Source organism: Miscanthus floridulus, unplaced genomic scaffold (genome assembly GCF_019320115.1).
Source record: "Miscanthus floridulus cultivar M001 unplaced genomic scaffold, ASM1932011v1 os_1920_1_2, whole genome shotgun sequence".
Classification (NCBI taxonomy): domain Eukaryota; kingdom Viridiplantae; phylum Streptophyta; class Magnoliopsida; order Poales; family Poaceae; genus Miscanthus; species Miscanthus floridulus.
In genome coordinates this window covers 20,248-31,486 of record NW_027097986.1, presented here as the reverse complement: position 1 = coordinate 31,486, position 11,239 = coordinate 20,248, and the positions used below count along the sequence as shown (strand labels likewise).

The window sequence follows — 11,239 nt, the reverse complement described above, 5'->3', positions numbered from 1 at the left end:
AAAGCGGCGTTCAGTCGATGCGTCGTCGTGCATCTCAAAGATTGTTGAGGTGCACTCAGACGTCCTGGTCGACCTCCTAGTCGAGTTGGCGGTGATGTTCAATACAGTTGCCCCTAGCTCCGTCTTGGAGGGGTTGCCTATCGTCGCGGTGCTGGTTGGAGAAGCGACATGGGCAGCGATCAGATCTTGTGGCGACTGATCGGTGAATCAAGGTTGTGGAGTATGAAGGTCTCTATTCCTAGCGGATCTCATTAACCTGACAATGCACTGCTTTAAGCATTGTGGCGACCTTAGCGACCTTCGGTGTCTACGGGAGCTGGGTGAGCTCATTGGTGGTCATGGCCAGGTTGGCGCTTGGAGTCTTGTAGACGTCATGGCCATCAACACGGAGAAACTTGTCGACGAGGTTGTGCTGGAGTGGACTTCCTTGCGAGTAGAGCTGCTGCTCGGCCATCGTAGGGCATTCTCGTTTGCTCGATGTTGTGCACAGTTGATGTTTTGGTTCTCATGAGCGGTGCATTCCTCCTCGGTCTCGTCATTCCGAGGGGGGCTATCAATGCTGACGTTGAAGATTGCGCCACCCCAAAAAGGAGGGAGAGGACGTTGCTCGATGAAGGTTTCAGGCGAGGATCTCCATAGAGCCTTGGGACTCAGAGTCTAGATTCTCCTCTGGGATGGTCTGGAGGGATGCTCTAGAGCGTCGGCCGATGTGGAGCATGTTGATGGTCGGCAGAGGCTGGTCGATGATCTGGTCAGCGAGAGGATGAATGTCTCCCACCTGGTCAGTGAATGTGCCCCTTAGGGCATCTCGGAAGGTGGTGGCAGCAGTTGGCGAGCCCAAAGGGCAGAGCCGCAACTCCTAGAGTCTTTCAAGCAGCCTTTGGTAGATCTAAATCGATGGGTGGTCGGCGCTGGACCAGAGTGTCCAGAGCCAATTTGGCAATAGAGAGGCAATCGGCGAGCTTCAGACCAACCCAATCGATAGATGCGATTAGATCATCATTGTTAATCTACATCCTCTAGTAGTGAGGAAGTGAGCGGCGAGTCATCGATGAAGGCAACCTCAGAGGTCGTTCCAAGATCGAATCTGCTATCATAGGTGTAGGGGTGATCGGCGCAGAATCGATCTGTGCCAGCTCAAGGAGCTCTCCAACTCCATCAGCATTGATGATCCACAAGATCGACCTAACCATGAAGATCTAGCTGGGCTACGAAAGGGGCGAAGCGCTTGTGGAAAAAGCCATCTTGTTCGACAGGGAAATAGCACGCAAGCCCCTACCTAACGTGCCTAACTGTCGACAGAATATCATCGACAGTCCTCCAAGGGGTATCCCATGAAGGTAGATTGATCAGCAGAGAAGCGTGTGATCAAGAACAAGAAGGCAACAGAGACACACGAGTTAGATAGGTTTAGGCCGTTAGTATGACATAATACCCTACTCCTGTGGTATGTTGGTTTGTATTAGCTATCGTATGATATTACGTGAGTTTGGAGGGGGTTCCTGTCTGCCTTATATAGTCCAGGGAGCAGGGTTATAAGTCGGTTAGATCTAAGAGATAACCGGAAAAGTAATAACTGATTACAGGAATCTTGGGATCATACATATCCTAACAAATCTTGTAGTATCTTTAGGATATCTTCCAGATGTCTTGTGGGAGGCACCGAGCAGAGTCATACCCCATAAGGCTTCATCTTGTGGGCTGGGCTGCCCCTATGGGCGCAGCCCATGTGGTCTACCATGGGTATCTAGGGTCGTATCCCCCATAGATGTTGACAAAGTTGGAGCCGCACTCGGCTCTGCCCGTCGAGGTCCCTAGCGCCGTCGCTGCCGAAGCCTCCTCTACCCCACATGACCGTCGGAGCTCGAAGCCACCACCTGCTGCCCTCCCTCTCCTTCTCTCCCTTTCCTCCTCCTCCACTCTTCCTGCTTCCCTCTCCCTGCCCATGCCACCATAGTCCAAGCCCACCACGGAGTCGCCCAGCACCCTCCACCGCGCTGGAGCCGTGGCAACGAGCCACAGGCGCCATGCCCTCTCCTTCCCTCTCCCTATTGTACTCTATCTCCTCTCCACACCACACCAAGGGCAGAGCACCACCACCACCGGAGCCCCACTTTGCTGGCGGCCACCACCGCCCTATGCCCTAGCTCGCTCTCCCTCTCTTTCCCCCTCCACCTTGCCTCCTCTCTCTCTCCCTCCCTTTTCTCTCTCTCCCCCCTATCTCTCTTGGTTGCATGAGTGAATGAGGACGACGGGCAGGACAACAAGACAATTGGAATTTTGCCATTATGAAATGTGGGCTTCGCTCTTTTGCCATCCTGCAAAAGAGTTTCGCTCATTTGCCACTATGAAACTAGACACACTCGCTAGAATACCATTTCTGTATTTTGTTGCCAATTTTTTTCGCGACCTCTATTCTTTCCCATTTTGCCCGTGAGCCTTAACTCTTCGTTTCACTTGTTAATGGTCTCTTCATGGGAGTTCATGGAGAGCCCTGGCCGGTAGACTTCCTCTGCTAGCTCAACTCCAGCTCCGCCCATGGCCGCCGCTGCTGCAACTCTAGGGTCTCGACGGCTCTCTTCCACCCACAGCCACCACTGCAACTCCAAGCGGGTGCCACCGCCGCCCCGACGTGTCTATGCAAGCCCGCTGGTGCCGCCATGAGTAGGTCCCCGCTCTCCCCATCGTTGGATCTACGGCCGCTGGTCCTGCACATCCGGGTGCTCTTCCCTAGGCCACCGCCGCACACGCCAGGCTATGGGTGAGGGTTCGTCTAGTTCGTTGTTCATCCCAACATCTGTCGTTTCTCTATATCCACTTGGCCCTAGTGGGATCCCCCTGATTCCATGCCCAGAATGTGGTGATAAAGTAGTGGAATGCAAATCCTAAAAGAACAACGGCAGAATTTTCTTCAAATGCGTAAACTATAATGAATTTGTGAGTATATATTTCTCTGTTGTTTATTGTCATATACAACTAGATGAACTAGGTACTATGTCAAGGTTTGGATAAATAAATTGTGTTATGTATTGTCATTTCCACAGGCAATGAAGAAATGTCCATTCTTTAGGTGGTTGGAAGAGTACAAGAAAGTAGTCGCAAAGAAGCTTAAAGAAGATTTGCTAGCTGCAGTGCCATTAGAAGGTCATGGTGAAACTAAATGTTAAGAAGAAATGAAGCTTAAAAGCAGGATTTTTGATGAAGATAGGATCTATCTCAAGATGGACAAGCTTATCGATCTAGTCCAGTTGTTGGTGGTGCTTTGTTTAGTCAAGACTGTCATAGTTCTTTTAGGTGTGGTAGTGCTTATTAGCAAGTGAAGCAAGATTGTGTTCTAGAACTGTGTTGTATCAGTACCGATTAGTTAGCTTTTGCTGGAGATCTCCTTTTGCTGCTAGTTGGATGCCCATATGCACAGATGATTTTGTGAACTGCCTATTCATCTGTGATTGTAAACATGAAACTGAAATATATGTTAAATAGGTGTTTGCTATTGTCACATTTTTTGCCATTGTTTGGCCTTGTTATCTAAGTTAACCATGGTACTGAATCTGCACTGGAACTGGATTGAAAAAAAGGACAGGAAAACTAGGTCGCTGGAACATAGAAATGGGGAAAATCGGCAAGCTGTGATTGATGAATTTTCTTTATTATTTGATTGTAATTTTATATCCTCCCTTGCCCTTGAATCTAAGGCTGCCAAAGTTCTGGAACCAAGGAAAATTACCTGTGTAACTGAAGCCTTGTCCAACAACACCACCCAAATGATAACCAGCAGGATTTGGTTTCAAGTGAAAGATATGAGCTTTACATACTTTTGACTATAGAAAATTAATCTATCATTTGTACAACTGTAACATTAAAGGTTGTTTGTTTCTAAACATTCCGATGATTTAAGTTTTTCCTTTCAGTATATGAAACTGACATCTAAAAAGCAGCTTTGGCATAAGTGCAAAATCTGGATGCTTTGGCCACTTAGCTGCTATTTCATCGTGTTTAGCTCTGGATGCTTTGGCCACTCAGTTGTAGGTCCATTGTCTAGCATTGACAAGTATGCCTACTCATTCCAGAATTTTGATAGAATTTGGACAGAATTTCAATTGAATTTGGACAGAATTTTGACACAATTTCATGATCACGATAACATTCCAAAAATATAGTAGATTTCATAAAGGTTCACACCATTCCAATAACATAAAGGTTCACACAATACATATATCTAGATATCATAGTAGTTTCCATAAAGGTTCACACCAGATACATTTTTGGAATGTTATTGTGATCATGAAATTCAATTTCAGACATTTCAGACACAAAGCATCAATTGGTTTTCAGTTTCCTTGGCTTTAGTTTTTTTGCTGGGCTCCTCTTTTGGACTGTCTTGTCTAGTGAGGCAGCAATTATGGGATCCACACCTTCACCTAGCAGTGTGTGGAGTCGACTGCAATAAAAGTACAACTATGAGTCATTTTTTGCTCATGTACAAGTATAAAACAATGAGAATTAATCTGTTACATACCCTCTTTCCACCCTAATAGGGCTGTTTTGTAGGATTTGCTCTCTTGTGAGCCTTGTGGGGCTGGAGAGTGCATTTGGGGCTACTGGTGCCAAGACTTGGGCATTGGAAGGATTTGGGGCTGCTGGTGCCAAGACTTGGGCATTGGAAGGATTTGGGGCTGCTGGTGCCAAGACTTGGGCATTGGAAGGAGTTGGGGCTGCTGGTGCCAAGACTTGGTCATTGGAAGGATTTGGGGTTGCTTGTAACACCTCAAGTGTTAGCCTTGCATAATTGACTTACATAGCATGAGCATGATCATCATGCATTCATAAATGAGCATTTACAATTGAAACATTGGATTGAAACGTATGCAACATTTGCTTGTTATTGCATGTTTCATTGTACATATGCAAATGATCATGAGTATATACATGTAATTAGTTGATATGGATCACAACAACATGTAGCAACACATAGGTTAGCAAATAGGACCTTGTTCATGAAGTCACCTTTCATGAACCAACACTTAAGATTTCATGTGATTAAACTAAATAGCACTATGAGTGACTAATTCATGAAATGATTGTATGACCTTGCAATTTGCTTAAACATGTTTAGAGTATCATTATGAACAACTTTGATATTCATGGTTAGGGGTAAATAGGTCATTAAGCCATAGTTTGAAGTGTATCATCATTTAAATGTGACATGTTTGACCAAGTTTGAACTAGGTGTTAGAGACCTTGCATGGAGGAGGTCACTAAAGCAAAGTTGTAGTGTTTGGCATGGGGAACAACTTTTATTTTTGGGTCCTTGACTGATTTAGCTTCTACCATGCTTGAATTTGGATCACAAGAATCAGAAAAATCAACATTTTCAACACTTAACAAAATTTTCTAAGTCTTGGTTCACTGACCGACTGACAGGCTGACATTGGGGATGATATAACTTGGTTTTGGTTGCGGATTAGAGCATGATTCCTTAACAAGAGTTGGAGCTAGTACATAGGGCTGTGATTGTTGTTAAGACCATTTACACTTTGGAGCCACGGATTAGCGGTTAAATGGACGGGAAAACTTGCTGTCAGGCTATGATCGCATAACTAAATGAACTGCATTGGCTGGCTTCGATGGCCGACTAGGGCAGAGTCCGTGCGCCGCGTGGTGACCCACAGTGGCCGCGCATCACCGGTGCCCTGCCCAGCGTGGCAGAGCTAGGCCAGAGCGCACCTTCAACTCCCCAGCGCCCGCCCGCACTGAGCCACACCCTCAGTTCCAACTTTCTGGCTTTCTCTTTCCCCACCCACAGCAGCACCACTCTCTGCCATTGCAGCCGAGCGCCTCCACCGTCGCCATAGCCAGCGCAAACTCACGTCGAGCCACCCATTCGTCACCACAGCAGCACCACCAGCTCCCCAACAACCCACCGTGTCCACCTATGCCTGCTGTTAGCACTCAGTAAGCTCCAGCGCCATGCAAGTGCTCGCCAAAGCTCCACTACCACCCTCCATAGCCGTGGTCCCACCTAACTAGACCACCACAGGCCATGAGAGCGCGCGCAATAGTTTCCTTGTAGTCCAGCGATGCTCGTCTGAACTTTAGTAGGGGCCGCTGAGGTCGTCACCGGCGTACTGCCGTCGTCCCACCTCACCGAGCGGCCATGGCCGCCGCCAGTCGTCACTAGCATCGACGATAGGGCCGGCCAAGTAGTGCAAACGATGCGCCTGGTCGAGTAGGTCGTACCGTGAAGACGTCACCGTCGGCAACCTCGCCATCGACGAGCTTTGGCCGCGCCAGCAGCGTACAGCGCTGCCACTCTACTTCTGAGTCAATGACGCGTGGGGTCCTCTGTCAGCGGGTCCCACCGGTCAGCGACAGCAGTGTTGAGGGATAGTTCATTTGATTCCAGATTTTGTACTATTTTGTAATATTTGTATCTCCAGTTTGGTAGCTTCAAAAATGGTGAAATAAATTTGGTAGTGTTCCTTCGGAAGTGAAGTATTTAAGAAAAATATGATCTTGACACTTACAGTAGAAATTTTAGAAGATTTAAATGGAGATTTGAAATGTGTTTTTGAATGCATGCAAATTTGTTTATTTTATATCTAGAGTTCCTGTGCTCCAAAAATTATGAAATTTTTGTGGTAACCTATTCTTGACATGCATGAGCCCTAGTAAAAATTTGAGGATCAGTGCATGCATAGATTTGTAGTTATAGATTTTTCTTTTATAAATAAGTAATCCTAGTATGAGTTTTCATAAATTATTTAGGAATCCAATATTCATGAAATTTGTTGGAGGTTATCCTAGTACCAAAAGGATGCTAAGAAAAATAGGAAATCTGTTGCTTGACACTTTTCACTAGGGTTTTCTATTTTTGCTATTTTAAGCCTTTCTGCCTTGTCTTTTTTGTATAGAATGTTTTACTATATAAAATGGCATGAAACTTTTGTAGTAGTCTTTTGGTAGCATTAGTAAGGCACTGTAAAGTTTTAAGAATTTATGATGCACATTTGATATATATTTATTATTTAACCTATGTATCTAAATAAAATAATAAAGGCATTTAAAGAAATAGTTTGGGCTTCACCATTATATTTTCTTGAGTGTATTTCGTATGCTTAAACTGTTGGTAGACTTTGTGTTGTAAAACTTTGAATGATTACATGAAGTAGAAGTATTGTTACTTTGTAATGCGAATTGGAAGGATTTCGGACAGATTCTGGAGTTTAATGAGTTGCATGATAAAAATGATGTTTGCTATAAAGTGGTTAATAACAAAGTTGTAGCTAATTTTATAAGCTTTCCAGAAAGTCTAGGATCACTGCATTTGGATGATTAGAACTCCAGTTATGAGTAAAACAAGTAGCTGATGTTTGTGAAATAGTTGATGAATTGTTGAAGTAGTTAATTGCATAATCAAGAAGAGATATGCACCTACTCAGTAGAACATGATGCACTTGTTAACATATATGCATTCACAATATCTTATGCCATATTCATGCATCTAGGATCAGGAGGAAGAAATAACGTTGCTGGAATTCAACGAGATAGAGGAAGGGGACCAGCAGGAGAATCCTCAAGTCGTAGCTCCTGAAGGTGTGGAGCAGAATCCTAAAGAGCTTCCGGAGTGTCCTGACCACCGCCCCACTTCCTTTCTTCGAGGCAAGCCCTGGAGCATTTTAAGTCTCCCAATATTTTACAAATGATTACTTAAGTACTTATGATTGATGCATTAGGTTATAAGAGTTGAATGGAACCACTTGATGCATATGAATTCCTTGTCTAGATATTACACCTTTAACTGGTATAGGTCCAGGATCGAATATATGCTTAGCCATGCTTAGACCGGTAGAAGTCGGGTGATGTCCTATCACCTGCGAGATATAGGTGGATACCGGAGCACGGTTGGCTATATTTGCTATCGTGGAACAGAACCATGGGGTAAAAGAAAATCGAGGCCGAGCAGAGTCTATGCGTAGGATGACTCATGTGATTCCGTCTGAGCCGATTAAGGACCGTACCATTGTTGGCGCTTCTAACAAGATTGAACGCATGCCTATCACTTAGTTGGCCGAATAACTCGTTCTGACCGCGAAGCCGAGTAGCTCAACTCAGGCCGGGACCCATTTTGTTGTGCCCTCCTTACGGGGGGCGATTAGACTGAGCCCAAGGGCAGGCTAGGCCTGAACATCCTGGCATCTGGTGTCCTAGATTGTGCGACATAGTACAGACCCGCGAAATGTGGACCTAAGTTGTACCAAAGGTGACCTAAGGCTACCTTCGTGCGGTATGCCTAGGTTTGTGTTAGGAATAAATTCCCAGCTGGTTGAAATCGATTCGAATCATCGTCTCTCCTGGATAGTGAGAAACTTGGCTAGTCCCAACATCGTAGTAACTGTGTTATGGAACATGATGGTTTGGATGAATATGGAATTACAATACCTGCTATGGTTACTATTGTATGCTTTTAAATTGATATACCACATGTTTGCCACAAGATAGTTGCTAATCTAGAGATGGATAGTTATAATGAACTTGATAAAGGAATCAAAATTGTACAACTAAGTCAATTGCTTTTATGCAAAATGTTGTCAAGCTATCTCCACTTATATAGCCTTGCATAATCCTTGGAGTCATTTTATTTCTGGTTTATGGTAGGTAAGTCTAGCTGAGTACCTTCTCGTACTCAGGGTTTTATTTCTCATTGTTGCAGATGGCACTATGTATTACAGTTATTGCAAGAGTTGCTTCGATCCTGCTGTGGATGAGGAGTAAGCCTTGGGTAGGTTTCTTTATTAATCCCTATCTTTGCTTTTGTGGACCGTGATCCTACTTGGCACTATATCAAACTATGTTGGAAACTTTATTTTCGAACTTAATTGCTTCCGCTTTATCTATCAAACTCGGTTTGTAATAACTTTTATTCGTACTCTGATGATGAAAATGTATCTGTGAACTTTATGTAATATGTGGCATGTATGTTGAATCCTGTACGATCTTGGTTGTTGTAATTGTTTATCGAGACCCATCGTGGTACTCAACGGACTACCGGGTTTATATGGGTTCAAGTATGATAGTGCGACCGCTTGCGGGCTGCCATCGTACTTGTACTCTTATAAATTGGTCGGTTCTGTGACATTGCTGGTGCCATTTCTTGCCATGTTGGTTCAACAGCACTGTCCCCTCCCTTCTTTGCTCTCTTTGTTGGGATCTTTGCATTGTCACCATACTTTGTTGTATTTTTCCTTGGCTTCCTTTGCCTATAGAGTTGGATCTTGCCTTTTCTTAGTCCCATTAAGATGGCATTTGTAGCTTGTTTCACCATGGCCCAATTCTCCACATCTCTTGCACTTCCTTTTGCCTCTAATCTTCGTTTTCTTACCATTTTGTGCCTCATTCGCAGCTTGTTTATCTGCCTCATTTGCTACTTCCTTGGCTGCCTTCTTTCCTTTGCTTCCACTACCTTCAAGGAAGCTTTTCATCCTGAGTTTTCTGTACCTACCAGCTACCTTCTTGTCAAGGGGTGCCTTAAGCACAAATGGCAAATCAACATCTGGCCACTATGACCTATCAGGCAATGGCTCTATAAGTCTCTTATAGGCTGCCTAGAACCTCTCAACCGAGTAATACTCGTGCACAAAGTCCTCCATATTTACATTAGCGGACTATGCACTTGTTATCAAAGCCAAAGCATGCTAGGCAAGGCTTACCAGTATGCTGCCACTCAAGGTAGGTGCACTCATGAAGATATGACTTCACAACATGTCTACTATTAGTGTTTGTGGTGCCCCAAATCTCTATTGCAGAACTACCGGAGTTTACAACAGTCAAGTGCCCAAGTCCTCTTGTTCTTGCCTTCAACTGATGTATGACTGCTGGGAGGATCTTCCCATGAAGCCTTTCTGATATTCTTCACCTTTTCGCCCACAACACCATTATCATCTCTCTGAGTTTGTCTACGAGCTCTACAACAGGAAGGTCTTTCCAGTCCTTGATCCAATTGTTAAACACTTCAGCAAGGTTATTAGTGATATAATTACATTTAATGTCAGGATTGAAGGCAGATCTCATCCATAGCTTATAATGGTGAGCCTCCAGCCAAACCAACACATCAGGAGTAGCTTCAACAATTGAATTTAAAAAGTAACCGCAAACTTCTTGTCTATAAGCTCTAGCTGCAGGATACATCTTAGAGAATACATCACCACCATACCTTTTAATAAAGTTGTTCATTAGATGTCTAAAGCACTCCCTATGTTCAGCCTTAGGAAACACTTTCTGAATTGCATTTTCCAGACCTTTGCATGCATCTGATAAGATAGCTAAAATAGGAAGATCTCCTATGGCCTTATGCAAATGAGTCATAAACCAAGTCCAGTTATCTGTTGTCTCACCATCAATGAAGCCGAAAGCAACTGGGTACATCTAGTTGTGACCATCTATACCACAAGCAGCAGCTAAATGACCATTCCATCTACCATTAAGTGTAGTAGAGTCTATGCTAAGGTATGGCCTACATCCTTCTAAGAAACCTTCAATGTAAGGTTGTAGTGCACAGAAAAATCTATGGAAATAGAACATGTCGTCTACCTTCTTAATGCCAATCTCAATAACACTGCCTAGAGACTTCTTTAGTACATCTGCCCTCCAATTGAATAGCAGTTGAAAGCTATCTTCCCATTTGCCATACAATTCTCTCAAAGCAATTTGCCTACCTTTCCAAACAGTGTCATAATGAATTTGGCACTTCTACTCATCCTGCAAAGTTTTTTGCAGTTCCTTACAGCCCATGCTTATTTTCTTTCTAAGGTGATGTATTGCCTTTGTAGCAACCCAAGCACTGGTTGGTGCCGTAGTCTTCCTCCTAGCACTTGATGTACATGTGTGGTCACCAATAAGCACTGTCACCTGCAAAAAAATTAATTAGTGAATGCAAACAATAAAAGAAGGACAAAAAATGCAAGTTAGTACCATAATGGTGCACCCATCAGGTTGTCTACGCCCAACAAGATGCCAAGGACAATCTTCTCCTTTGCAATCAGCAATGTATCTAGTTGGGTCTGTTTTGACAATGTGTAGTTCAAACTCTTCATTTATAGCAACTTGTCTCATAGCCAATCTAAACTCCTTCATGTTAGGATACACCGTGCCAAGATACATTCTAGGCCAATTTGGATCATGCACCACAGTCCTCTCCCCTAGTAAATAGTCATCAACATCAATGGCTTCCCTAGTTGTA

At 44.1% G+C, this 11,239-nt stretch overlaps 1 pseudogene; it reads right to left on the bottom strand.

Annotated features, from left to right (window-relative positions):
* Window positions 1-4,320: 4,320 nt before the first annotated feature.
* LOC136534414 (uncharacterized) lies at window positions 4,321-10,791 on the bottom strand (annotated as a pseudogene).
* Window positions 10,792-11,239: the final 448 nt, after the last annotated feature.